This window comes from Hypanus sabinus, chromosome 2 (assembly GCF_030144855.1).
Source record: "Hypanus sabinus isolate sHypSab1 chromosome 2, sHypSab1.hap1, whole genome shotgun sequence".
NCBI classification, from domain to species: Eukaryota; Metazoa; Chordata; class Chondrichthyes; order Myliobatiformes; family Dasyatidae; genus Hypanus; species Hypanus sabinus.
The window spans coordinates 184,529,766-184,545,759 of record NC_082707.1 but is presented as its reverse complement, the minus strand read 5'-3'; the positions used below and the strand labels follow the sequence as shown (position 1 = coordinate 184,545,759).

General features: G+C 40.3%; 1 protein-coding gene across 2 annotated transcripts in view; it reads right to left on the bottom strand.

Annotated features, from left to right (window-relative positions):
* Window positions 1-15,994, bottom strand: part of ttc7b (tetratricopeptide repeat domain 7B) — a 478,574-nt gene that overhangs the window by 105,474 nt on the left and 357,106 nt on the right. The gene's annotated exons all lie outside the window — the stretch shown is intronic.

Sequence of the window (15,994 nt, the reverse complement as noted above, 5' to 3'; positions counted from 1 at the left end):
AAATAAGTAGTGCAAAAGTAATTAAAAAAGCACTAAGGTAGTGTTCATGGGCTCAATGCTCATTTAGAGATCAGATGGCAGAGAGGAAGAAGCTGTTCCTGAATGATGTGTGCCTTCAGGCTTCTGTGCCTCCTTCCTGATGGTAAAAATGAGAAGATGGTATGACCTGACTGGCGGGGGGGAGGGGGGGGGGGTCCTTCATGATGGACACTGCCTTCCTGAGGCAACATTCCTTGAAGATATCTTGGATGCTACAGAGGCTAGTGCCCATGACAGAGCTGACTAATTTTACAACTTACTGCAACCTTCCTTTGATCCTGTGCAGTAGCCCTTCAACACGCCCTCCCCACCCCACCATACCAGAATGCGATGCAGCCAGTCAGAATGCTCTCCACGGTACATCTGTAGAAGTTTTTGAGTGTTTTACACGACAAATCAAATCTCCTCAAACTTCTAATGAAATATAGCTGCTGTCTTGCCTTCACTATAGCTGCATCAATATGTTGCGTCCAGGTTATGTTCTCAGAGATTATTGACATCCAGGAACTTGAAATTGCTCACTCTCTCCTCTTCTGATCCCTCGATGAGGATTGCTTTTGTGTACCCTCATTATACCCTTTCTGAAGTTCACAATCAGATCTTTAGTCTTACTAACATTGAAAACAAGATTGCTGCTATGCCACCACTCAACTAGCTGGTGTATCTTGCTCCTATATGCCCTCTTGTCACCATTTGAGTTTCTGCTAGCAATGGTTGTTTCATCAGCAAATTTACAGACAGCATTTGAGCTATGCCGAGCCACACAGTCATGGGTGTAGAGACAGATATTTGACTATATCCCTGATCAAATCATATTAATAATTTGGATGAGAATGTACAGACCATGATTAGCAAGTTTGCAGATGAACACTAAAATAAGTAACATCGTTGACAATGGAGATGGTTATAAACACAAGGAATTCTGCAGATGCTGGAAATCCTGAGCAACACACACAAAATGGTGGAAAAACTCAACAAGTCAAGCAACACCTATGGAAGGGATCAAACAGCTGACATCTTGGGCTGAGACCCTTCATTAGTACCGGAAAGGAAAGTGTGGAAAGAGCTGCCAGCAGAAGTGCGCTCAATTGTAACATATAAGAGAAGTGTGGTCATGTACATGGTTGAGAGAAGTATGGAGGATCATGGTTTGGGTGTAGGCAGGTGGGACTAGCAGAAGACCAGGTTGGTACAGACTAGTTAGGCCAAAAGGCCTGTATCTGTGCTGTAGTACTTTTTGACTCTATCTGCAGTCTTTTGTTATTGGAATTGGTTTATTATTATCACATGTACCAAGATACAGTGAAACATTTGTCTTGCATACTGTTGATACAGATCAAAACATTACACATTGCACTGAGACAGAACAAGGTACAGCAATAACAATGCAGTATAAAGTGTTTTGTGTCTGCATCCCTAATATCCTATATATTTTATTTTAATTTGCATTTTTCCAAAATGTTCTTGTTTTCAATACATTCTTCAAGCTTACACTCTTCTCAAGTAAACTAACCAAAAATAAAATTAAGTGGAGGAATTGAGAGCATAAAGGGTTAAAAACAACGGCTGACCACCTGGCTTTCACTCAACTGGTTACTGAAGCAGGGTCACTATTTTCTATTATCAAATTAAAAAGTGGCGCATGGTGGGTAACTTAATCAGGTACCTCTACTAACATTACGAGTGTACATTGTTTTTCTTCAGGGCAGGGTGTCATTATTCCATGAGTAAATATCAACAGTTTTATCCAGCTACAGCTCAGTTTAATTTTTCACCTTTCTGATGTTACATGCAATTGTTATTTTCTATGTGCATGAATGCAGTATAATGCATGTTTAACGACTTCTCGCTTGGAAGAACAAATTATGTTACCAGGATGCTCCGGAGAGAAAAGCTTGCTTTTATTTAGCACTCTTGATGACCTCAGGATATCTGAAAGCAGTTTAGCTACCTAATTATTTACATTTGGAATTTAGTCACTATTGAAATTTAGGAAATTCAGTCAGTAAATTCTCCCAAAATGTAGTGACTAAAGCAGTAAATGCACAGAAAAATGAATAAAATTATGTCCTCTTGAGAGGGCATAATTTTAAGGTGATGGGAGGAAAGTTCAACAGCTGGTCCCACATTACTTGCCTTTATTAACCTGGTGTGCGCTGGGTCCATTCTCTTTTTTTGCTGCTGCCTTGAGTTAGAAGGTACAAGAGCCTCAGGACTCATACCACCAGCTTCAAGGACAGTTACTACCCCATAACCATCAGGCTGTTGAACAAAAGTGGATAACCATACTCACCTGCCCATCCATTCAGATGTTCCCACAAGCAATGATTTCACTTTATCTTGTTATTTCACGTTCTCATCATTTATAGCTATTTATTTATATTTGCATTTACATAGTTTGTTGTCTTCCGCACTTGGGTTGATCTTTCATCGATCCTGTTATAGTTACTATTATATAGATTTGCTGAGTATGTCTGCAAAAAAATGAATTTCAGGGTTGTATGTGGTGACATACGTGTACTGTGACAATAAAATTTACTTTGAACTTTGAAGTACAGGGGGAAATGTCAGTGGTAAGGTATTTTACACAGAAATTTGTGTGTGCGTGGAGAACCCTGGTGGAGGCAGATACATTAGGGATATTTAAGAGACTCTTCGATGGGTACATGGATGAAGTCAAAATGGAGGACTGTGTAAAAGGGAATGATTAGATTGATCTTAGAGTAGGTAAAAAGGTCAGCACAACATCATGGCCCAAAGGGTTTGTACTGTACTGTGTTCTTAATATAATCTTCCAGTTACAAAAAACATGCAGGTAAACAAATAAAGTGGATAAGCTACAACAAGGTAGATTGGGAAATCAAGGGTTCATCTTTTAGTGTATGACTGGTCCTCCAAGACACTGATAACAGCTGGATAGAAGCTGTCCTTGAGCTTGGTAGTCAAGCTCTAAAGAGTTTGCATCTGCTGCTCAATGTGAAAACAAAGATTTAAAGAAAAATATTTTGAAATGAGTACAAATTCTGATGTTGCAATGGAGAAGCTTCACAAATAATACTGGGAATTAGGCAGCAAACCCACTTGGTATGGGACCTGACACCACTTCAAGCTTAAACAGGACAAAGTGTCTATTGAGGAAATGTTGAGCAACCTAGGGCTTTTCTCTTTGGAGTGACTTGAAAGAGGTGTATAGGATGATAAAAAGCATAGATAGAGTGGACAGCCAGAGACTTTATCCCAGGGCAGAAGTGGCTTACATTAGTGGGCATTATTTTAAGGTGATTAGAGGAAAGTTTAAGGGAGGATGTCAGAGGTAGGTACATGGAACATGCTGCCAATAAAAGAGGACATCTGTTTAAGGTGAGTGGAGGAAAATTTAGGGGAGACATCAAAGGTATGTTTGTTACACTGAGTGGTGGGTGCATGGAAAGCACTTCTGAAGGTGGTGGTAGAGGCCATTACAAAGGGAACATTTAAAAGCCTCTTAGTTAGGCACATGGATGAAAGAAAAACAGAGGGCTAAGAACTATGTAGGAAGGAAGGGCTAGATTGATCCTGGAATCAGTTAAATGGTCCAGCACAACACTGTGGGCCGTAGGACTCATAGTGAGCTGTCCTGTAGTGTGTGATCTGAGGAATAAGTTTGTACAGTACGGTGTTGTATGTTCTATGTTCTAAGAGTATCCCAGTAGAATTTGGTATGAGTTTGTACAGTCTCAATAATTCCCATTGGCACAAATCTGTTCACTTCATTCTGTGAGATTAAACGAACTGTACTTTTGGAAATTGTGCAACTATAATGATAGGATGGAGTGGGGTGGGCTGAATTCACATATAAGGTCCACTGTTGACAGTGCGGCCCAGGGAGATTTGTAAAATAGAACATAGAACAGTACAGTACAGTTCAAAGTAAATTTGTTATCAAAGTACATATATGTTACCATATACAACCCTGAGATTTATTTTCTTACCGGCATACTCAATAAATCTAAAAATCATAATAGAATCAACGAAAGACTGCACCATGGAGGACAACCATTGTGCAAAAGATAGCAAACTACACAAATAAAAAAAGAAAGAAAAAAGGAAATAATAATCATAAAAAAAAGCAAGTTAGATGTCGACAAGAAAGTGTTGAACCTCTGGCTCACACCTGGAAACCTTTTCCTAGAGACAGAGAGGTTCCTTATGGCAATACAGGACCAGGTGGTTAACACAAAAATAATTATCCAAAATAAATAATAAAAGGCCAACAAATTCACAATGATAAATGCAGAAAATGGTAAGAGAAACCAGAAACAATCCAACACTTAACAGAATCCTGCAGCAGTTTAACTCAATCTTATTACTTACACTGGCACAATCAAGTGGCAAACATGATTCATCAAAATCTTGCTTTAAAATGCAAACTCATAAAAGACACAAAGTCACTACAAAATAACATTAAACAATTAGGCCTACATATCAATATTTATGTAAGTCTTCAGCAAGCCACAATGTTAAACACCACTAGAGTAGTCTGAAAGTTCTAGGCAATTGAGGAATGACTGTGTCTGGCTATGCCTGTAACTTAGGTCTTAGGTCTTACCAGCTTGAAAAGAAAAGTATAATAATAAATAAACAAACAAATAAATAAACAAGTAATATCAAGAACATGAGATGACAAGTTCTTGAAAGTGAGTCCATAGGCTGTGGGAACAGTTCAGTGATGGGATAAGTGAAGTTGGGTGAAGTTATTCCCTCTGGTTCAGGAGCCTGATGGTGGTGAGGTAATTACTGCCCTAAACCTGGTGGTGTGAGTCCTGAGGCTCCTGTACCTTCTTCCTAATTGGCAGCAGTGAGAAGAGAGCATGACCTGGGAGGTGGGGCCTCTGATGATGGATGCTGCTTTCCTGTGACAATACTCCATGTAGATGTGCTTTACCCGTGATGGACTGGGCTGTATCCACTACTTTTTGCAGGATTTTCCATTCAAAGGCATTGGTGTTTCCACACCAGACTGTGATGCAGCTAGACAATATACTCTCCATTGCACATCTATAAATGTTAGTCAAAGTATTAGATGCCATGCTGAATCTTCACAAACTCTGAAAGAGATAGAGGCCCTGCTATGCTTTCTTTGTAATTGCATTTACTTGTTGGGCCCAGGACAGGTCTTCTGAAATGATAACACTGAAGAATTTAAAGTTGCTGACTCTCTCCACCTCTGATCCCTGAGGAGAACTGGCTCACGGACCTCTGGTTTCCTCCTCTGGAAGCCACAAATCAGCTCCTTGGTCTTGCTGACATTGAGAAGCTGTTGTGGCATCACTCAGCCAGATTTTCAGACTCCCTCCTCTTTGCTGATTCATCACGACCTTTGATTCAGCCTATGACAGTGGTGTCAGCAAATGTAAATATGGCCCTGGAGCTGTGTTCACCTACATAGTCTTAAATGTAAAACAAGTGGCGCAGGTGCTAAGCACACAGCCTTGTGGTGCACCTCTGCTGATGGAGATTGTGGAGGAGACATTACGAATCCCAACTGATTGGGGTCTGCAAGTGAGAAAATTAAACATCTAATTCCCTTCAGGTCATGATGTTGCGCAGATCCTTTAACCTACTCCAAGATCAACCTGACCTTTCCCACCCACCGGGCCTTCCATTTTTCTTTCATCCATGTGCCTATCTAAGAGTCTCTTAAATGTCTCTGGTGTATCAGCTGACACCATCACCTCAGCAGTCCGTTACATGCATTCACCATTCTCTGTATACAAAACCTACCTCTGACATCCCCCCTGTACTTTCCTCTAATCACCTTAAAATTATGCGCCCCTGTATTTGCTACCAAAATAGTTGCTAGTGAAGCAGCATTCAGAGGTACAAGATCAAGATCACTTGGAGTATTGTCAACAGTTTTGGGCCCCATATCTCAGAAACGATGTGTTGTCATTGGAGAGAGTTCAGAGGAGGTTCACGAGGATGATTCCAGGAATGAAGGGGGTTAACATATGAGAAGCATTTGGCAGCTTTGAGCCTGTACTCATTGGAATTCAGAAGACTATGGGGGGGGGGGGGAACAAATCTCATTGAAACGTGTCGAATGTTGAAAGGAGTAGATAGGGTGGTTGTGGAGAGGATGTTTCCTACGGTGGGGGTATCCAGAACTAGAGGGCACAGCCTTAAAATTGAGGGGACGATCCTTTAGAACAGAGGTAAGGAGGAATTCTTTTAGCCAGAGAGTAATAACTCTGTGGATTGCTCTGCCTCAGACTGCAGTGAAAGCCAAGTCTTTGGATATACTTAAGGTGGAAGTTGATAGTTTCCTGATCGGTCAGGGCATCAAAGGATGTGGCAAGAAGGCAGGTGTATGGGGTTGAGTGGGATCTCGTATCAAACATGATGGAATGGTAGTGCAGACTCGATGTGCTGAATAGCCTAATTCTGCTCCTATGTCTTATGATCTTATGATTAAATCCCACTTTGGCAGTATTAATTTCAATTCAGGTGATTGAGTACATCTGGAATTAAAAAGCAAATACAGTAATAGCAATCATAAAATGACTGGATTACCATAAAAGCTCATCTGCTTCACTGATAAATGCAAGAGATTCTGCAGATGCTGGAAATCTAATGTAACAAACACAAAATGCTGGAGTAACTCATCAAATCAAGGAAGCATCTATAGAGGGGAATAAACAGTCGATGCTTCAGGCCATGACTCTTCATCAGGGCTGGAAAGGGAGGAGGAAGAATCATGTCCTTTGAAGAAGTAAGTCTACCATCCAGAGTCACTGCAATGTGGTTGCCTCTTAAGATTCTCCATAATTCAGGGTAGCAAGGTAGCATAACAGTTGGCACAACACTTTATAGCACCTGCTGTAAGATCAGGTGCAATTCCCACTGTGTGTATAGACATTCTCCTCCCGCACCCCCCCCCCCCCCCCGCGTCCATGTGGGTTTCCTCCCACATTCCAAAGATATACAGGTTAGTAAATTGTGGGCATGCTATGTTGGCATCAGAAGCCAGGTGACATTTGACTTCTGCCCAGCACTATCCTTGCTGATTTGATTAGATTTATCTTTTCATCAGTGTTCACTTGAAAGTATTCCATAGAGTGGTATAGCATAAAAACAAGCCTTTCAGTTCAAATGGTCCATGTGGATGAAGAATTTGTATTTCACTGTATTTTTCAATGTATATATAACAAATAAATCTAATCTTTATCTTTAATTAAGGGTATGCAATAAACGCTGGTCTTAGTGATTACATTAATGTGTGCTGAAAGGTTTTCAGTTTTGGACACCCTGCTACAGGATGTCATTAAGCTGGAAATAATGCAGAGGAGATTTACGAGTATGCTACCAAGTTATGGAGAGAGATTGAGCAAATTGGGGTTATTTTCATTGGCCCACAGGAGAATGATTCCACAACCTATGGATTCACTTTTAAGTACTCTTCAACTCATGCTCTCAATATTATTTATCTACCTATATGTTTATCATTTTTGAATTTGCACAATTCGTCTTTTGCACATTGGTTGTTCGTCTTTGTTGTATGCAGTTCATCATTGATTCTATTGTGCTTCTTTGTATTTACTGTGAATGCCCACAAGAAAATGAACCTTAAGAGTAGTATATGGTTACGTATATGTACTTTGATAATATATTTACTTTTAACTTTGAATGAGGGATGACCTCATGGAGGTGCATAAACTCGTGAGGGGCAGAGATATGGTGAACACAGTATTTTTCTTTGGGCTGGAGCATCATGAAATAGAGGGCATAAGATTAAGGTCAAAGGGAAGAAATTTAATAGGGGTCCAACTACTTCACCAGAGGGTGGCCGCTATAGGGAATAAGCTGCTAGAGGAAGTGGTTGAGGTAGATACAGTACATTGACAACATTTAAAAGGTACTTGGATGGAAACATGGAAAGGAAAGGCTCAGAGGGATAAGGACTAAATACAGGCAATGGGACCAGCTTAAAGTGGAATTCTTCATCCACATGAACCATTTGAACTGAAAGGCTTGTTTTTGTGTTACACCACTCTATGCATTACCTTCATGAGAACACTGACAAAAAGATAAAGATTAATATTATTTGTCACATGTACATCAAGCCATATAGTGGAATGCATCGTTTTGTGTATAATCAAATGTGTGAGGATTCTGCTGGGGAGCCCGCGAGAGTCGCCACACTTCAGATGCCGACAGAGCATGCCCGCAACTCACTAATCCTGACTGTATGTCTTTGAAATGTGGAAGGAAACTGGAGTGCTGGGTGAAATGCATGAGATCACAGGGAAGAACATACAAACTCCTTGCAAGCAACATTGGGAATTGAACCCCAATTAGTGAAAGCCAGTGCTGTAAGATAATGTGTGACTGCTACACTATTGAGGTGCAACTAAATATGGCAACTAAAATAAGAAAAGGTTTATAGATCTGTAAGAGAAACAAAGTGCTTGTAACCACATCCTAGTGTGTTATTGACCTAAAAGCACAAAATCCCATGTTTGGCTCTACATACTGTGGAGAATCCTGTTAGAGCTCCTCATTTCTACCCTAAGACATGGCTGTGCCTAACTATCTTCAGCACCTCCGTCAATGACTTGCCTTTTGTCACAGATGGAATGACAGCATGTTAGAAACATAGAAAACCTACAGCATAATACAGGCACTTTGGCCCACAAAGCTGTGCTGAACATGTCCTTACCTTAGAACTACCTAGGCTTACCCATCGCCCTCTATTTTTCTAAGCTCCATGTATCCATCCAGGAGTCTCTTAAAAGACCCTATCATTTCCGCCTCCACTGCCGCCGCCAGCAGCCCATTCAACACACTCACGACTCTGCATAAAAAACTTAATCCTGACATTTCCTCTGTACCTACTTCCAAGCATCTTAAAACTATGCTCTCATGCTAGCTGTTTCAGCCCTGAGAAAAAAGCCTCTGACTATCAATGCCTATCAATGACACGATCAATGCCTCTCATTATCTTGTACACCTCTATCAGGTCACCTCTCACCCTCCATCGCTCCAAGGAAAAAAGGCTGAGTTCACTCAACCTATTCTCATAAGGCATGCTCCCCAATCCAAGGCAACATCCTTGTAAATCTCTTCTGCACCCTTTCTATGGTTTTCATGTCCTTTCTGTAATGAGGCGACCAGAATTGAGCACAATACTCCAAGTGGGTTCTGACCAGGGTCCTATATAGCTGCAACATTACCTCTCGGCTCTTAAACTCAATCCCATGATTGATGAAGGCCAATGCACCGTATGCCTTCTAAACGACAGTCATCCTGCGTAGCTGCTTTGAGCGTCCTGTGGACTCGGACCCCAAGATCCCTCTGATCCTCCATCATTCCAAGAGTCTTACCATTAATACTATATTCTGCCATCATATTTGACCTATGAAAATGAACCACTTCACACTTATCTGGGTTGAACTCCATCTGCCACTTCTCAGCCCGGTTTTGAATCCTATCAATGTCCCGCTGTAACCTCTGACAACTCTCCACACTATCCACAACCATTGTGTCATCAGCAAATTTACTAACACATCCCTCCACTTCCTCATCCAGGTCATTTATAAAAATCACAAGAAGTAGGGGTCCGAGAACAGATCCCTAAGGCTCACCACTGGTCACCGGCCTCTATACAGAATATGACCTGCCTACAACCACTCTTTGCCTTTTCTAGGCAAGCTAATTCTGGATCCACAGAGTAATGTCCCCTTGGATCCCAAGCCTCCTTATATTTTCAATAAGCCTTGCATAGGGTACCTTATCAAATGCCTTGTTAAAATCCATTTAGAGGGCTATAGGTAAGCCTAGGAATTTCTAAGGTAGGGATATGTTCGGCACAACTCTGTGGGCCAAAGGGCCTGTATTGTGCTGTAGGTCTTCTATGTTTCTATACACTGCACCTACTACTCTACCTTCATCAACATGTTTAGTCACATCCTCAAAAAATTCAATCAGGCTCATAAAGCACGACCTGCCCTTGACAAAGTCACGCTGACTATTCCTAATCATATTATATCTCTCCAAATGTTCATAAATTCTGCCTCTCAGGATCTTCTCCATCAACTTATCAACCACTGAAGTAAGATACTGGTCTATAATTTCCTGGGCTATCTCTACTCCCTTTCTTGAATAAGGGAACAACATCTGCAACCCTCCAATCCTCTGGAACCTCTCCCATCCTCATTGATGATGCAAAGATCATCAACAGAGGCTCAGCAATCTCCTCCCTCGCCTCCCACAGTAGCCTGGGGTACATCCCGTCCAGTCCCAGTGACTTATCCAACTTGATGCTTTCCAAAAGCTCCAGCACCTCCTCTTCTTTAATATCTACATGCTCAAGCTTTTAAGTCTGCTGCAAGTTATCCCTACAATCGCCAAGATCCTTTTCCGTAGTGAATACTGAAGCAAAGCATTCATTAAGTACCTCTGCCATCTCCTCCGGTTCCATACACACTTTTCCACTGTCACACTTGATTGGTCCTATTCTCTCACGTTGTTCAATTCCATTTGCAAATCAACTCATTGTAAAGTTAAACAGTCCTACATGGATTGCAGGACCTCAACAGCAATCAGATGTGTATCATGAAAGTTCCGGGCAATGACCACAGCTATCATAAGAAACGTGAACTGGCTACTGCAACACATGCAAAATGCTAGAGGAACTCAGCAAGTCAAGCAGCATCTACGGAGGGGAACGAGGAGGTGAAAGCCAGCAATTTTTTCCCCCAGGATGACAATGGAAATACAAGAGGGTATAATTTTAAGATTAGACACCATCTACAGAGAGGTATAAAAAGTCAAAGCTTTGGGCCAAGACCTTTAAAAGGGTCCTGGCGAAGGGTCTTGGCATGAAACGGTGACTATTTATACCCATCCATAGATGCTGCCTGACCTGTAGACCTCCAAAATTTTGTGTGTGTGTTGCTCTGGATTTCCAACATATACAGAATTGTGTTTATTATTTTAAGGTGATTAGAAGAAAGTGCAGTGGATTCCAGTTAATTGGGAAACATCAAGACCAGTATATTTTGGTCCAATTAGCTGGTTTCATAGAAATTGTTAAAAATGCATAAAAATGTCAAACTACCATTTAACTAAATAACAAAGTATGTACTTAAATGAAATACAAAACAAATCAGAATACTAGCAATTTTACTGTGTATTAGTTCCTAATAGTTATCGACAGAGGAATTCATCTAGTGTACACTGCTGTGTTCTTTTTATTGACTGTAAATTAATAAAATCAGTTCATACACCTGATGCAGATAATGGACTGCCTTCATACAATGCTTTTGATGATTGCATCTCCAAGTCTTCAATTCTATTATAACATTCAAGATGATTGTCAATACCTTTAAATTATTCATAGTTTCTAATTTGTTGAAGTAGTGAAATCATCTCATTTTCATTCCTAACATTTCCAGCACATCCAACCCTGAATGCTTGAAACTGCAGTGAGCTAAACAGTTCAGGATTGTCTTACCGCTCATTTCTCACCAACTGTTAGTGACAAAAGTCACTGCTTTTTGAACACAAACACACATAACTGACATTAGTTAAAATCTGCTGCAAACACTGTGTAGTGTATAATGCAATTGATGCTAGTTTGAAACTTCGGCATCAGTCTCCTGTCCTAGTTAAGTGGCACAGCATCCAAAATAAATGAAGGGAATCCCAGCTATTTTCTAGATTAGGTTTGTTCTAAATAAGTAGGCGTCTTGATTAACTGATTGCCCATTTAACTGGAATCCACTGTATATGGAAGATGTCACAGGTAGCTTTCTTACACAGAGAGCATTGGGAGTGTTGAATGTGCTGCCAGAGATGGTGGTAGAGGCAAATACATTAGGGAATTCAAGTGACTCTTAGAGACATAGGTGCGAGAAAAATGCAGGGCCATGTGGGAGTGAAGGGTTAGACTGGTCTTAGATTATGTTAAAAGGATAGCACAAGATCATGGGCTGAAGGGCTTGTAATGTGCTGTACTGTTCTAAGTTCAATGTAATAAGCAGTTGACATTTTGGGCCAAGACCCTTTATCAGGTCTTGAAAGGAAGAAGCCAGAATATTTATTCATGTCTATAGATGCTGCTCGATTTGCTAAGTTCTTCCAGCATTTTGTGCTTGTTGCTGCAGAATCTCTTGTTTATTTTAAGCTGCCTGCCTTTGACAATAATGGCTTTACCACTGCCAGCAATAACCAGGAACTCAGATAATCAATTCAATACTTCCAGAGCAAGTCTATTCCCTCAAAGAAAAAGAAAAATATTCTTTTCAAAGGATTTTGCATTTGGTATCAGTGAACTGAAAACACAGGTGCAAGATTTATGGTCTGTGAATTGACCTTCAAGTCACAAGGAACATCTTCCAGCTGGCCTCATGATTAAATATTATACACTCATGGTACTTTGTCTTTATTGTGTCATTTTAATCAGTTTCACCTGGATTTGTGCATCTTTTGCTAGGAAAAATGTAATTTATCAAGAAAGGCTTTAAAAATTAAGTAAAACCAACATATCTTTTTCAGGAAGGTTCCATTTAAAACAATTGTTTTTGTTTGAAATTGGTTGAGATTATTGAAAAACAGGTGGCAAAACTGAACGCGATAATGCTGAAAATTAGACATAAAAGCCGAAAAAGTTAGAAATATTCAGAAGAATAATTAGCATTTAGCCTTTGTCAACAGTGGATCTTTCATCATAATATTCCCTCTCTTTCCCTAAAGATAATTAAATATTTCATAGATCATACCTCTACACTCTATTTACGCAGTACTTGGTTGTGCACCTACAGTTCAGACAACTGTGGGCTTAAGCCCTATTCACGAAGTTTAGCGTCATTGACTCATACAACATGGAAAGTCTTTCAGCCCAACTCATCCATGCTGATCAAGATGCCTACCTAAGCTTGTTCCATTTGACCCATATCCCCTAAGGTTTTCCTAAGTCTTTTACATCTTTTACATGTTATTGTACCAGCCTCAAACACTTATGCTGGCAGCTCATTCCGCATAGGCACCAGCATTGTGTACAGTAATGGACATTTCATAGTAAAAATGCTTAATCAAACTACTCTGTTGTCATCCATGTCCCATGCATATATAACCAAACCCAACTTCCATTTCACGTGGCCTGTCCCAGCCAGCCAACCAACATTCTTTTAAAAAATAATTATCTCATTTCTGTTAGCGGAACCTTGCTGCATACAAAGTAACTAACTTGTGTTATAACAGCAATTGCATTAAAATGATCATTGGTTGCAAATACCTTTGAGACATTCCAGTACAAACAGATGCCTGTCTTTCTTTCCTTTCTGGTGTTTAGGCTCCAAGGACGAGCAAGATTATAACTCTCTATTTTGTGAACATCATTAGAACTGATGGTCGAAGACCAAAGTTGGCAAATTCAGAGGCTGAAGCCTCTGGTTCACCTTGTCCAGAGGATGGAGGTCTGTGAGTCTGGGTCAGGGGGATGGGTTGGGGGGGATGTCAGAGGCCCGATATCTGTGAGTATGAGATCTTAGAGGGATGTTTGTGTGTGTGTGTGTGTGTGTGTGTGCGCGCGCGCGTGCATGGGAAGACGGGGAAGGAGCTTGTTTTGCTGATGATGTTTTGCTGTTTGTGTTGTTCAACTGAACATTGTGAGCATGAAATGTTGGCACCAGAATGTGTGGTGACATTTGTGGGTTGCCCCAAGAACATCCTAAACCCTGTTGATTGTTAACGCTAACGACGCATCTCACTGTAGGTTTTGATATACATGTGCTAAAAGTTAAGTGTTAAACTTTGAACAAGTCTGTATTGATAAGTGCTTCTTCAAAGACTGTGAGTCTGGCTAAGAGGGAGAAAGTTTCACTTGAGTGTTGGGATGCTAGTGCTTTTGCAGGGAAGGGACTAAAACATTAGTAACACAATGTGCAAGTGATCTCTCTACAGTGTGGCATTGGCCAGGAGATACTGCAGTCATCCTCCTCATCATTAAGGAATGAATGGAGAGACAAGAGAGATGAGACTCTCTGGAAAAGGTCAGCAAATGTATGTTATATCACTGTGTGAAAAATCTCTCCTTTGAAATGAACATCCAAGTACGTTGTCATTCAATAAGTTTAAGCAATCCATTGTACTTGAGTTGAATTAATTCATATATTTCATTATGAGTTTGAGGACAGTTGTTATGTCACCAAAGATGCTAGCAAATTTTTACACATAAATCACTGAATGGTATGGAGGGGTCAATGCACAGGATTGGAAAAAGTTACAGTAAGTTGTAAATTCAGCTAGCTCCATTATGGTCACTAGCCTTCCCAGCATTGAGGACGCCTTCATAAGGTGATGCCTCAAACAAGTAGATCCATCATGCAGGACATGCTCCCATTGCTACAATCAAGGAGCATCTTAGGAATGGATTCTTCCCCTCCACGATTAGATTTCTGAACAGACAATGAACCAGCCCCTGAACATTACCTCACTATTTTGCTCTCTTTTTGCACTATTATATATATTTTTCTTTATTTAATATATTGTATATTTTATGCATTGCACTATACCGCCGCCACTAAACAACAAATTTCATGACATATGTCAATGATAATAAACCTGATTCTGATGCTCTATCACAGATTTATCCTTAATATTCTATGGTGCAACATACATTTGTGCATTAATTCATATGTATGCAATGAACCAGATTTGATTAAGGACCTTAAGGTAAAGGATCCCTTAGGAGGCAGTGATCATAATAAGATCGAATTCACCCTGCAGTTTGAGAGGAAAAAGCTAAAATCAGACGTATCAGTACTATACTGGAATAAGGGGAACTACCAAGGCAAGAGATGTACATAGGTGACCAAGGAAATGTATTACTTGTCTAGCTCAATAAAACATGCTCTTATGAATAATAAGAGAATTAGAGTAGAAATTGGCCCCTCAACTCTGCCCCACTAATCAATATAAGCATGGCTATTCTGCCACATGCTTATCTCTTCTATGTTAGTTCCCCACCATTCCCAATAAGTCTCTAACCTATGTTTAATTACCTCCTGTTCCACTAGCCTCTGGGGGAGGGAATTCCAAAGATTCACCATGCTCTGTGAGAAGTTTCTGCACACCTCAGTTTCTCATGGCTCAATGTTTGAACCCATCTGCCGAACTCCAGTGTCGTTCTGAAAGCATAGCCCTCTATATCCTTCTCTCTTTCAAGATTCAAGATTGTTTATTGTAATTCTTTGGTAAATGCGTGTACAGAGAATGAAATGATTGTTACTCTGGATCCAATGCAGCATACTTATGTATACATACAATAAGCATAAAGAACACAATAAAAAACCAAAAACACAATAAATATAAACTCAGTGGCCACTTGTACAATGTACAGTTAGAAATAAGAGTAGAAATTAGTTAGAAATGTGATCTAAATGACTTCGTAGAATGATTGTTGGGGTCAGACGGAGTGGTTTGAGCTTCTCAGAAACTGCTGATCTCCTAGGATTTTCACGCACAACAGCCTCTAGAGTTTATACAGAATGATGCGAAAAACAAAAAATCATCCAGCGAGTGGCAGTTCTGTGGGCAAAAATGCCTTGTTAATGAGAGTGGTTAGAGGAGAATAGTTAGACTGGTTCAAGCTGACAAGAAGGCAACAGTAACTCAAATAACCACTCGTGACCATAGTCATGTGCAGAGGAGCATCTCTGATTGCAAAACACGTCAAACCTTGAAGTGGATGGGCTACAGCAGCAGAAGACAATAAAGATACAGAAATTTTCTCAGTGGCCATTTTATTAAGTTACTCCTATACCTAACCAAATGGCCATTGAGTGTAAATATTCAAGCAATCCAATAAAACACAATGTATGAATCACAGACATTGTATGTATTTAAAGTGATGCTAGGTGATGTGTATGTGGTGATGAGGGGTGGGGTGATAGGAGTGGGACCAACAATTCAT